Raw genomic sequence first — 14,366 nt, 5'->3', positions numbered from 1 at the left:
CTACCACGGAGCTAGATCCCCAACAAGACCAACTTTTCTGCTGCAAGTGACCTGCCTGGTGAACTCAAGACACAGGCCCACAGGAACAGCTGAAGACCTGTAGAGAGGAAAAACTACACGCCCGAAAGCAGAACACTCTGTCCCCATAACTAGCTAAAAAAAAAAAAAAAAAACAGGAAAACAGGTCTACAGCACTCCTGACACACAGGCTTATAGGACAGTCTAGCCACAGTCAGAAATAGCAGAACAAAGTAACACTAGAGATAATCTGATGGCGAGAGGCAAGCGCAGGAACCCAAGCAACAGAAACCAAGACTACATGGCATCATCAGAGCCCAATTCTCCCACCAAAATAAACATGGAATATCCAAACACACCAGAAAAGCAAGATCTAGTTTCAAAATCATATTTGATCATGATGCTGGAGGACTTCAAGAAAGACGTGAAGAACTCCCTTAGAGAAACATAGGAAAACATTAATAAACAAGTAGAAGCCTACAGAGAGGAATCACAAAAATCCCGGAAAGAATTCCAGGAAAACACAATCAAACAGTTGAAGGAATTAAAAATGGAAATAGAAGCAATCAAGAAAGAACATATGGAAACAACCCTGGATATAGAAAACCAAAAGAAGAGACAAGGAGCTGTAGATACAAGCTTCACTAACAGAATACAAGAGATGGAAGAGAGAATCTCAGGAGCAGAAGATTCCATTCCTTCCTTCTCCTTTCCACTTGAGCCTCTGATTCCAACCTCCCCATTCGTTCATAATGCTTCTGTTTCAGGACGTCTATCTGCTTATGTAACTCTACCTAAGTTACCCTATGCCTAACCTCTGTGGTTTCTACAGTCTGTGGCTTGGTCATCATCAACTTAACAGCCAATATCTACATATAAAGGAATACATACTGTCAGAGCACAATCCAAGAATGGAGTAACATGAGAAGAATTCCAATAGCTTGTGAGAAAACTCCAGAAAGCAAGAGCCTAAGCTAATGGTGTTCTGTTTAGGAAGTCTTCCTGTGCCAATGAATTCAAGGGTGTTTCCCACTTTCTCTTATGTCAGGTTCAGTGTATTTGCTTGTATGTTGAGATCTTTAATCCATCTGGAGTTGAATTTTGTGCAGGGTGTTAAGTATGGATCCAGTTGGATTCTATTACTTGAAGCCATACAGTTTGACAAACACCATTTGTTGAAAATGCTGTCTTTTTATGAGTGCATAGTTTTGGCTGCTTTATCAAAAAATCAGGTAGATGTGTGAATTTATGTCTGGATTTTCAGTTCAATTTCATTGATCAACATGTCTGTTTTTATGTCAATATGATATTATTTTTATTATTATTGCTTTGTAGTACAACTTAAAATTGGGAATAGTGATACCTCCTACAGTTCTTTTATTATTCAAGATTGTTTTAAATATCCTGGTGATAGTGGTGGTAGTAGTGGTGGTGGTGGTGGTGGTGGTGGTGGTGGTGGTGGTGGTGGTGGAGTGTGTGTGTGTGTGTGTGTGTGTGTGTGTGTGTGTGTGTGTCCATATGAAGCTTGCACTTGTCCTTTCAAGATGTGTGAAGGATTAAGTCAGAACGTTGATGGGAATTGCTTTGAATTTATAGATGGCTGTTGGAAACAACAATTTTTAATTTGTTCGTCCTACCTGTTCATGAGTATGGGAGATCTATTTATCTTCTGGTATCTTCAATGTCTTTCTTCAAACCCGAAGTTCTTATGATAGAACTCTTTGACTTCCTTGGTTCAAGTTACCCCAAGATATATTATTTGAGGCCATTGTGGGGTGTGTCGTTTCCCTGATCTCTTTCTCAGTCCATTTATCATGTCTTTACAGGAGGGCTATTTAGACTTGAGACTTAGTTTTGTACATGACTTCTTTGCTGAAAGAAAAGTTGTAGAAGTTTCCTATCAGAGTTTTTACAGTCACTTACATCTACTATTATATCATTTGCAAATAAAGTATTTCGACTAAGAAAAATAAGCTTTTCCAACAGAATAAGATCCCTAAACAGTGCCATGTTTCCTGCCAGCTTTACTGCTGTTACCAAAAAAAATTTTTTGAGTAATAATTTGGTAAACATCCAGTGGGTTTTTGTTGTTGTTGGTGGTGGTGGTTTTTTTCTTTTCTTTTTTTTTTTTTTTTTTTTGGCAGATTTTTTTCTGTCCTGTTTATTGCTTCCCCTGAAAGAAGAGTTAAAACTTGCAAACAATAGTTCTGACATTTATCACTACAGCGTGGTGGTGGGTTCTGTTGGTGTATACCATCAGGGGTATTGACAATTCCAGGCAGACTGGGTTATATCACAGTTCTAGTTCAACCATGGTTATAGAAGACACTGTCTCAAAAGAATATAACACCCCCCATCACACACACAAAAAAACCCTCATATATAACATTGCTATAAGAATGGGAATACATGATTATTGACCCTCCCACCCACTAAAAGTGGTAGAAAAGTCTATATTTTAGTATGAGAAATATAGGTGTTGCACAACCCACAATGTGCTATTTTGCAATAATTAATTTTTAAACTGAAGGTTAAATGGGAATGTTATTATAAACATGAGTGAATGACTGACTTTTTTTTTTATTAAAAAGAAAATTTATTTCTGGAACTATACAAGCTCTTTGTGATGACTCTTTAAGTTTAAGTAGTTCCATCCACAGACAAGCTTTTGGGCCTGTAGCACTCGCCTTTCACCAGGTGTGTATGATCAGGAAGAAGGTATGCATGACAATGGTACCTGCCAGTCTCTGCTTCTCCTGGGAAGGGCATGGCACAGTGAAAGCATGCAGCCCAAGAAGGATGAGGTTTTCTTTGGTGTGTACATGTAAAGAAATAATAAAGTCATTTGCTGTGTTTAAACTGCTTTATTAATTTGAAGCAACTCTGGACTTTTCCAAAGTTATGAACTTTCAAAATTTGCCTTGGTTATAAAAAAGAAAAAAGATTGGCCTATTAATCCCATTTAAATCTTTCTTAGAAATCAGAATTAGATAAAAGGGAAGATTACGAATGTTACCTGGTCTTTTAAGTACAGTCATTTTATCATTCAGTAATGCACCATTATTTAGTATAACTTCTACATATGTGTTTTGTCTTACTTACCAGTCTCGAATGGTGAAGCCAAAAGAAAGTTTTTGTTTTAGTGTATTTTCCATCCCATCCTGCTGGAACCTGAATTTCTAATCACTGCTGACTCTGCCACACACAGAGGCCACACACGGGTCTATTCCTCATGTTCTTCTGCTCTGTTTGCACTCCCTTTCTCCCTTGTTTTATTGATTCGTTATTTTAAATAACTATACACAGATGGTTTCCCTCAAACGTACTGTGTTCTACCTTTTCTGTTCTTTCTTAATTACTCTTGTCCATGTGATTGTGTTTTTATCGTGTCCTAGATCATTCTTATTAATAACTACTAAATCTATCAAAGAATTAAAAGATAGTTTTCCAGTTTTATAGGTCTTCAGTAATTAGTTAAAATGTTCCAAATAACACAACTCTTACACGGTTGATTCCAACCACGCACTCCCCATGTATGTACTACAAATATACTTTAATTCTAGCTTTTTCTTATTTGAATCCACAAAGACATTAATATTTTTGTACTATCATTGTTATCTAAATTTACTTAAAAAAGTTCTTTCTGTAATTCACACTCTCCACTAAAGATCATATTCCAGATATCTTAAAAAGGCATTTTACAATTTTCTCCCAAATATTTAGTTGAGAGCAAATTACCTGTTTTTAAATTTCTGATGACATTTTTATCTGCACATCATTTTCTTTCTCTTATACTACTTTTCATTGGCCTATATTTATTATGCTTCATACTAGCTTTCATAAAGATATTTTTCATGAGTATGGTTTTACCGGTGCCTCATTAACTCACCAGTCATGCATTAGATTGATTTCTTCCTGCTATGTCTTTGTAGTTTTTTGGACAGTTAAGGACTGCCATATATATATAGATTGTTCACTAGATTGTTTCTAGTGAAGCCTTTTAATTTCATGAACTCCCATTTGGATCTATTTTTCTGAAAGTCCTTGCCTACACCAACAACTTGTTTGTAGTTGGACCTCATACAGGGTAAGAAGGGTCCAGTTTCATTCCTAGATGAACATTAATAATTCTGGAACCATTTGTAAGCAGTGGCTATCATTTCACTGATGTACATTTTGAAGGCTACTTCTTAAAAATCAAGCAGTTATAATTATTACATATCATTTATTTTTCAATAACTTTTAGGCAATTGATTTCTCACTATAGAATTCTTTGCTGATAGTTTCTAAGAAAAAACGAAGCACATTTTGTAGACTTCTGGCTTCCATTGTGGCAAGGAAATCTGCTGTTAATGCGACTTTTGATTCTTAGAAGAACATTTATCTTTGCTTCTTAGGTGTCTCTCCCTGAATGTCTTCTTTTATTTTTAATTGGGTATGTTATTTATTTACATTTCAAATATTATCCCCTTTCCAGGTTTCCCATCTGCAATCCCCCTATCCTATCTTTCTTCCTCCTGCTTCTATGAGGATGCTCTCCCACCTAACCACCCACTCCCACCTCACCACCTTGGCATTCCCCTACTCTAGGGTATGGAGTCTTCACAGGACGAAGAGCCTCTCCTCCCACTGATGCCAGCTAAAGACATCCTCTGCTAGATATACAGCTGGAGCCATGGAAACCCCTTCAGATCCTTCAGCCCTTTTCCTAACTCCTCCATTGTGGTCCCTGTTCTCAGTCCAATGTTGGGCTGCTAGCATGCAAATCTGTATTTGTCTGTCAGAGCCTCCCCGGCAGTAGGCAGCTTTATCAGACTCCTGTCATCAAGCACTTCGTGACATCTTCAATAGTGTCTGGGTTTGGTGTCTGTATATGGGATGAAGCCAGAGGTGGAGCAGTCTCTGGATGGCCTTTATTTTCTGTCTCTGCTCCACACTTTGTCCCTATATTTCCTTTAGACAGAAACAATTCTGAGTTAAACATTTGGAGATGAGGGGTGGCCCTATCCTCCAACCCAGGGCCTTGCCTAAATTCTGGTCTCTAGAGGTTCTGCCTCCCCTTTGTTGTGCATTTCAGCTAATCTCATTCCTGTTGGGTCCTGGGAGCCTCTTGCTTTCCTGGCATATGGGACTTACTGGTGGCTACCCCCAATTCTCCATCCCCATTGCTATCAACTCTGTTCAATTTACTGATACTCTATCATCCCTGTCTCCTCCCATACCTGGTCTTGTCCCCCTTTCTCTCCTCCCCCTCCTTTCTTCCTTCCATGTCCCTCCAACCCTCTACCTCCTGTGAGTATTCTGTTCCCCCTTCTAAGAAGGACTGAAGCATCCACACTTTGGTTTTCTTCCTTCTTGAGCTTCATATGGTCTGTGAATTGAATCATGGTTATTCCTAGCTTTTTACCTAATATCCACTTATCACTGAGTGCATACCATGTGTGTTTTTTGTGATTGGGTTACCTTACTCAGGATGATATTTTTTAGTCCCATCCATTTGCCTAAGAATTTCATGAAGTCAATATTTTTGATAGCTGAGTAGTACTCCATTGTGTAGATGTACCACATTTTCTGTATCCATTCCTCTGTTGAAGGGCATCAGGGTTCTTTCCAGCTTCTGGCTATTATAAAAAATAAGGCTGCTATGAACATAGTGGAGGATGTGTCCTTGTTATATGTTGGAGCATCTTTCAGGTATATGCCCAAGAGTACTATAGCTACTTCATCAGGTAGTACTATGTCCAATTTTTTGAGGAACCACCAGACTGATTTCCACAGTGGTTGTACCAGCTTGCAATCCCACCAACAATGGAGCAATGTTCTTCTTTCTCCACATCCTCTCAACATCTGCTGTGACGTAAGGTTTTGATCTTAGCTATTCTAACTAGTGTGAGGTGGAATCTCAGGGTTGTTTTGATTTGCATTTCCCTGATGACTAAGGATGTTGAACATTTTTTTAGGTGCTTCTTAGTCATTCGATATTTCTCAGTTAAGAATTCTTTGTTTAGTTCTGTATCCATTTTTTAATAGGTGGTTACTTGGCTCTCTGGAGAATAACTTCTTGAGTCCTTTGTGTATATTCGATATTAGCTCTCTATTTGATATAGGATTGGTAAAGATCTTTTCCCAATCTGTTGGTTGCCGTTTTGTTGTATTAACAGTGTCCTTTGCCTTATAGAAGCTTTGCAATTTTATGAAGTCCCATTTTTTGATTCTTGATCTTACAGCATAAGCCATTGGTGTACTGTTCAGGAACCATGTACCTATCTGTTCAGGATTCTTCCTCATTTTCTCTTCTGTTAGATTCACTGTATCTGATTTTATGTGAAGTTCCTTGATCCACTTGGACTTGAACTTTGTTCAAGGAGATAAGAATAGGTCAATGTGCTTTCTTCTACATGCTAACCTCCAGTTGAAACAGCACCATTTGTTGAAAAAGCTATCTTTTTTTTCCATTGGATGGTTTTAACTCCTTTGTCAAAGATCAAGTTACCATAGGTGTGTGGGTTCATTTCTGGGTCTTCAATTCTATTCCATTGATCTACCTGCCTATCCCTATATCAATAACCATGCAGGTTTTTTTTTTTATCACAATTGCTCTGTAATACAGCTTGAGGTCAGGGATGGTGGTCCCCCAGACATTCTTCTGTTGATGAGAATAGTTTTCCCACTATCCAAGGTTTTTTATTATCCTAAATGAATTTGCATATTACTCTTTTAACTCTATGAAGAATTGAGTTGGAATTTTGAATCTATATATTGCTTTTGGCAAAATGGTCATTTTTACTATATTAATCTTGCCAATCCATGAGCATGGGAGATCTTTCCATCTTCTGAGCTCTTCCTTAATTTCTTTCTTCAGAGACTTGAAGTTCTTGTCATACAGGTCTTTCACTTGCTTAGTTAAAGTCCCAGAGTCACACTGAGGTATTCTATATAGTTTGTGACTATTGTGAAGGATGTTGTTTCCTTAATTTCTTTCTCAGCCTGTTTATCCTTTGAGTAGTGGAAGGCTACTGATTTGTTTAAGTTAATTTTATATCTAGCCACTTTACTGAAGTTGTTTATCAGGTGTAGTAGTTCTCTGGTGGAGCTTTTGGGATCACTTAAGAACTATCATATCATCTGCAAATAGTGATATTTTGACTTTTTCCCTTCCAATTTGTGTCCCTTTGACCGCCTTTTGTTGTCTAATTGCTTTGGCTAGAAGTTGGAGTATACATTGAATAGATATGGAGAGAGTGGGCAACCTTGTCTAGTCTCTGATTTTAGTAGGATTTTTTTCAAGTTTTTCTCCACTTAGTTATATGTTGGCTAGTTTGCTGTATATTGATTTTAGTATGTTTAATGCATGATCGTCCCAAGACTTTTACCATGAAGTGGTGTGGAATTTTGTCAAGTACTTTCTCAGCATCTAATGAGATGATCATGTAATTTTTTTCTTTGAGTTTATTTATATAGTGGATTATTTTGATGGATTTCCTTATATCGAGCCCTCCCTGCAGCCATGGGTTGAAGCCTACTTGATTGTGGTGAATGATCATTTTGATGTGTTCTTGGATTTGGTTTGTGAGAATTTTATTGAGTATTTTTGAATCAATATTCATAAGAGAAATTGGTCTGAAGTTCTCTTTCTTTGTTGTGTCTCTGTGTGGTCTAGGTATAATCGTAATTGTGGCTTCATAGAAGGAATTTGGTAGTGTTTCTTCTGTTTCTATTTTGTGGAATAGTTTGAAGAGTATTGGTATTAGGTCTTCTTTGAAGGTCTGATAGAATTCTGGACTAAACCCATCTGGTCCTGTGCTTTTTTTGGTTGGCAGACTTTTAATGACTGCTTCTATTTCTTTAGGTGTTATGGGGCTGTTTAGATGGTTTACCTGGTCCCAGTTTAATTTTTGTACTTGGTTTCTGTCTAGAAATTTGTCCATTTCCTCCAGATTTTCTTTTTTTTTTTAAATCTTTTTTTATTAACTTGAGTATTTCTTATATACATTTTGAGTGTTATTCCCTTTCCCGGTTTCCAGGCAAACATCCCCCTCCCCCCTCCCCTTCTTTATGGGTATTCCCCTCCCCATCCTCCCCCTTTTGCCACCCTCTCCCCAACAATCTAGTTCACTGGGGGTTCAGTCTTAGCAGGACCCAGGGCTTCCCCTTCCACTGGTGCTCTTACTAGGATATTCATTGCTACCTATGGGGTCAGAGTCCAGGGTCAGTCCATGTATAGTCTTTAGGTAGTGGCTTAGTCCCTGGAAGCTCTGGTTGCTTGGCATTGTTGTACATATGGGGTCTTGAGTCCCTTCAAGCTCTTCCAGTTCTTTCTCTGATTCCTTCAACGGTCTTCCAGATTTTCTATTTTCTAGTTTCTGATCCCCATTGATCATAGTTGTATCATACTGAAAAATTCTTTTAATCCAACTACAGATGTCCTGTAGTCTTTCAGAATCGACACTGTTTTAAAGTTCAAGCTCCAAAGTCTTTTCTGAGACTCAGAGCAGTCTCTTAATCTTGACAAGAAAAAATTACATACTTCCTACATACAGTAGCATAGGACACCTATTACTGTTCCAAAAGGGAGAACTTAGAACCCAGACTACCAAACACAGGTTTCCCCACCCACAATGGAATGGGTCCTCCCTAATCAATACTAATTGCAAAAATGCCCTATAGTCAGTTTTGCTTTGTTTTGTTTTGTTTTTGTAATTTTTCTCCCATATAATTTATGTGACCACAGCTTCCCCTCTTTCCACTCCTCGATGCTGTCCCCTTCTACTTCTACATTAGTTTGATATTATTTTGACTCAAACTCATAGGATAACATGGTTTCTCTTCTAAACTGAAACCTATCTTATCTTTAATTCATGATTGCACATTAGAAAAAGGTTTTCCCCCACATTTTCACAGGATTCATTCCTTTTTTAATTAATTAACTTATTAATTTTTATCTCAGATGCTGTTTCCCTCCCAGTCTGCCCTCACAGAGACCCTCTCCTATACCCCTTCTTCTTCACCTCTGAGAGGATAGCCAACCCCATCCCCTACCCCAGGTGTTCCCCTACCCTGACACATCAAGTATCTGCATTATTAGCTGCATCCTCTCCTACCAAGGCGGAACAATGCAGCCCTCTACTACATATGTGTCAGGGGCCTCCCTCCAGCCTGTATATATGTTCTTCGGTTAGTGACTCAGTCTCTGAGAGCTCCCAGGAGTCCAGGTTATTTAACACTGTTAGTCTTCTTGTAGGGTTGCTATCCCCTTTAAGGTCTTCAATCCTTTCCCCAATTCTTCCATAAGATTCCCCAATCCTATGTTTGGCTGTGGGTATCTGCATCTATTTCAGTCAGCTGCTGGGTAGAGCCTCTCAGAGGACAGTTATGCCAGGCTAGGCTCCAGTCTACAAGCATATGGCTCAGGCTTTAAGGTCAATAATTGATAAATGGGACCTCATGAAATTGAAAAGCATCTGTAAGGCAAAGAACACTGTCAAGAGGACAAATCAGCAACCTACAGAATGGGAAAAGATTTTCCCTAACCCTATACCCAACAGAGGGCTAATGTCCAAAAGATATGAAGGACTCAAGATGGTAGACTCTAAAAGAAAAAAAAAACCCAATTTTTAAAAATGAGGTATAGTGCTAAACAGAATTATCAACAAAGGAATCTATAATGGCCAAGAAGCACTTAAAGAAATGTTAAGCATCCCTAGTCATCAGGGAAATGCAAATCAAAATGATTCTAAGTTTCCACCTTATACCAATCAGAATGACTAAGATCAAAAACTCAAGTAGCAGCACATGCTGGCAAGGATGTAGAGCATTGTTGGTGGGATTGCCAACTTGTCCAGCCACTCTGGAAATCAATCTTCTCAGAAAATTAGGAATAATTTTACCTCAAGACTGAGCTACACTGCTTCTGGGGATATACTCAAAAGATGCTCTACTGTAACACAAGGACACATGCTCCACCATGTTCATAGCAGTCTTATTTATAGCAGCCAGAAACTGGAAACAATCCAGACGTTCCTCAACTGAAGAACTGATACAGAAAATGTGGTTCATTTACATAGTGGAATACTATTCAGCTATTAAAAGCAAGGACATCATAAATTTTGTAGGCAGACAGATGGAACGAGAAAATATCTTACTGAGTGAGGTAACTCAGACCTAAAAGGACAAGCATGGTATGTACTCACTAGTAAGTGGATATTAACCATAAAGTACAACATACCCATGATACACTCCACAAATCCAAAGAAGCTAAACAAGAAAGACCCAAGGTAGGATATATGAATCCAACTTAGAAGCAGGAACAAAATAGTCATGGGGGTACAGAGGGAGAAAGGGACCTAGACTGAAAAGGGTAGGGGGAGGAAAATAGTTGGATCAGATGTGGGGAGAGGCATGAGAGAGGTCCACAGGGTCAGGAGAATGAACCAAAATCTGTAGCTGCCTAAACTGGTGAAATGGGGAGAATCTTTAGGAAGTCTGAGAGACCTGAGATGAGGGAAGCTTCCAGGTGTCAATGTGGGTGATCTTAGCTGAGATGCCTAACAATAGAATCTGAAGAGATTACCTTCTGTAGTCAGGCAGGATCCCTAGTGGAGAGCTACGAACACCAACCCACTCACAAAACTTTCAACCCAAAATGTGTCCTGTCTAAAGAAATATAAAGATGGAGCCGAGGCTGAAGGACTGGCTAACCAATAACTAGAGACCTATCACATGGGCAAGCACCAATCCTTGACACTATTAATAAAACTCTGTAATTAGAGAAAAACGTTTTTATAGGGCAGTATATGATTGCTTAAAAGGCAATTAGGGGATAAGACAACAAACCTAACTTTACTTTGTGTTTTGTTTTTAAAAAACATGGAAACAAAAATGTAGTTTTAAGAAATTTATCTGAACATTTTTTTATCCCTTTGTCTTTATTAAGTCAGAATTGGATAATTATAGATATAGCTTAAAATGCAAATCAATCTTTTAGAATCCAGTACAATGATGGCATAGCATTCAATATTACGGAAAGAGTTGAAATCTGTCCTAGACTTACAGAAATAACTTTGTCATAAATCTTGGAACCTCTGTAAAGAGGATGAACATTGGGCATTTTCCAGTTCATTTATCTTGGCATTTAGCACACTTAGGTCAATGGGCAAATGGATTTTAATACTGTGGATAATTTAATCATTTATTGAGCCCCATTTGGTTATTCTCAAGACAATATGAGTATATGAATCCATCAACAATATTAAAGGACATCTGGAAAAAATGTTGATATCTGGTAATTCCAGTAGCTTTATAACCTAAAATAACCTTATCCAGTTAAATAATTAATAAGCTATTTAGTGTATGACTTACAAGTGATTGTTAACTATTTCAAATATAAGTAGAGATTTATAAATATGTGGTTGGACAATGTGAAAATTGCATTTTTTAATAATTTGCAATAACTATTGTGTTTCCCAAACAGTAAAACTTTGAATAAAATAATTTACTACCATAAAAACATAATACTATAGATGAAGAGAAGTGTTTGAGTTAAACAAATCATTAAAAGACTTATTCAAACCTTATTATTTCAAAGTTACTGTCTTCAACTGATACTGAGTATGATGTGTTATACATCATATTTTCTGAAAAAAAAAAAACATAAATCTGTCTGTAAAATCTGTCATCCCATTGGTCCCAGTGTTGACTAGGGTTATCTGCATGGATAAGCAGATGTTCATTTCCTCCCCCAGCTCTCCATGTTTTGTGTTTAGCTGAAGTGAAAAAAAAAGTGTCTTTAACAAAAAGAAGGATTTTTTTTTTTTTGGTCAAAGGTGTATAAGTAGCTGTGCTTCTCTGTTAGAAGAGCCAAACAGGATATGAAAGTCTGTCTAAAGACCTACTTAGTCTAGTAATATCATATCAGCCTTGGTGTTTCTTGTTTGAAATGCACCCAATTTGCAAACATTCTGATAGAGAAAGAAAGAGAGAAAAAGAGAGAGAGAATACAAATACGAGTATTTATTTCTGAACAAAACAGAAAGGTCTTTATAACCCTGAATACTAAAAATGTAACCAACTTCTTCTTTAAAAGATATTTTATTGTTTATTTATGTGGATGCATTATATTTTGAGTGTAGATGCCTGTGGGTGTAGGTGTGCCCTTGGAGGCTAGAAGAGGGGATTTCACCCTGTGGACCTGAGGTAACAGGTGGCTGTGAGCTGCTGAACATGGAAGCTGAGAACAGAACATGAGTTCCTTAGAAGAGGGGCAAGCCCTCTCAACCACTAAGTCATCTACTCAGCCTCTAACATATATTATGGCTTAGATTAAATCCACAAATTCTTTGAAAGCTACAAATCACCAAAACTCACTTAGAAAAACTGTAGATGATGTTAACATTAATTGTCTTATATCCATTAAGGAAATTGCATTTAGATGTTAAAAGCCTATGAACAAATAAGACTATAGTTCTACTAAAAAAATTACAAAGCAAATTAAAGGAAGAATTAATATGAATTCTACAAAAGCCACTTCAGATAGTATAAGTAGAAAATGTACTTACAAACACTTCTGATGCTGCTGGAGTAATTCTAATAGCAAGACAAGACAATGATTTACAAGGAAAAAATACTGACCATATTCCTCAAGCATGCATTATTAAATCAAGTACAGCAACACATACAAGGATAAGACCACCCCTGTGTGGCAGTGCACAACTTTGTAATTGTATGATTCAGTTGGCTAAGAGAGGAGGATCCCATTTGAGGCTATACTGGACTATACAGCAAGTCAAAAACCAAATTGAAAATATTTTATAACCACATATGGTTTATTCTAGGAATATGTTGGTAAAATAAGCGATATGATTCACAATAGGGTGGAGAAAATTCACATGACTCTCAGAAGATGTATGAAGAAACACCCAAGAAAACTCAACTGCTTTTTGTAATGTCACCTCACAGTAAACAGGATGGAAGGAGACCTCCTGAAGTTACAAGGGCCACAGACAAGAAAATGACAGCCAAGACTATGCCGACAGATGGACCACTTGCCTTCTATGACTTGAACACGTAAGGTTGTCTGCTCTTATCAATCCTACCCAACATTACTTAGGAAGCCTTAGACAGTACAGTGAAATAAGTAAAAGAAAAACTAAGTTCATTTTGGAAAGAAATGTGCTACTGTATATCAGAAGTATGTGATTTGATTTTTCATTTAACAGAGGTTACAATTAAAGGGTTGCCTGAAGTCTAAGAAGAGACTATGGACTTTTAAAATGTATTGAGACTGTGAAAGATTTGGGGGTGTTTGATTTTTGACTAAATATATTTTGCGTGATGATGTGACCACAAGGTTAAGTGGGCAAGGGAGTGGAATGCGGTGGTTTGAATGAGAATGACCACCACAGGTGTTTAACTGGTCCATAGGCGATGGAACTATTTGAGAAGAGTTAAGAAGTGTGGGCCTTGTTGAAGGTATGTCAGACTGCAGGCTTTGAGGTTTCAAACACCTGCCATTCCCTGCTCTCTCATACTCTCTTTCTCTCCCTCCCTCTCTTCTTCCCTCCCCTATCTCTCCTTTCCCCCTCTCCATCTCCATCTCTATCTCTCTTCTCACTTTCCCTCTCCTTCCTACTCTCACTTGCCTTGTGCTGATGAATGGAGATATGGCCTCCTCTATGGCACCCTAACTCCTTGTCTGCTGCCATGCTTCTCACCATGCTAGTTGTGTGTGTGTGTGTGTGTGTGTGTGTGTGTGTGTGTGTGTGTGTGTGTGTAAGAATGAAAAATGGATTGATGGATGGTTATCTCCACTGCAATTTGCAATTCCACTATTGGAGTGACTATTCGATGGAGAGATGGGAAAGATACAGGAACATAGCAGTCAGTGTGTGCGCAGTGGATACAGTAGTAGAAATATGATGGTGGTGACAGGTATAGGAAAAGCCTATGGTGGATGGGATACTATGTTGCTGAGTAGGGCTAACAAGCTGGTGTGCTTGCTACGACTCACTCCTAAATATGCTGCCATGATAATCTTAGTCCTGAGCAATGGCAGGATGTCTGAGATGAAGGACTGATAATTTTCGGGTTAGAACTCTTTGAAGGACCTCTATGGTCTAGGCTGCCCCTGAAGGCCACTTATTCATAGGTGGTTCACTCCCTCTGGCTGTGTTGAAGGCAGAGTGTCATGTGGATGCCCATGGTCCCACAGCAGCCAGAGCCATGTTGCTGTCTCTGGCCTGAGGTACCATCAATGTTACCTCAAAGAGGTTCTTGGTCTGTGTCACTACCTTAAGCCATGTTAATGTTTGGGTCCCTTCACTGGGGCCATACTGATGTGGGTGGCATGGGCT

Source organism: Rattus norvegicus, chromosome 7 (genome assembly GCF_021556685.1).
Source record: "Rattus norvegicus strain SHRSP/BbbUtx chromosome 7, alternate assembly SHRSP_T2T, whole genome shotgun sequence".
Classification (NCBI taxonomy): Eukaryota; Metazoa; Chordata; class Mammalia; order Rodentia; family Muridae; genus Rattus; species Rattus norvegicus.
The sequence above is the reverse complement of the archived record's forward strand: the minus strand, read 5'-3'. Positions refer to the sequence as shown.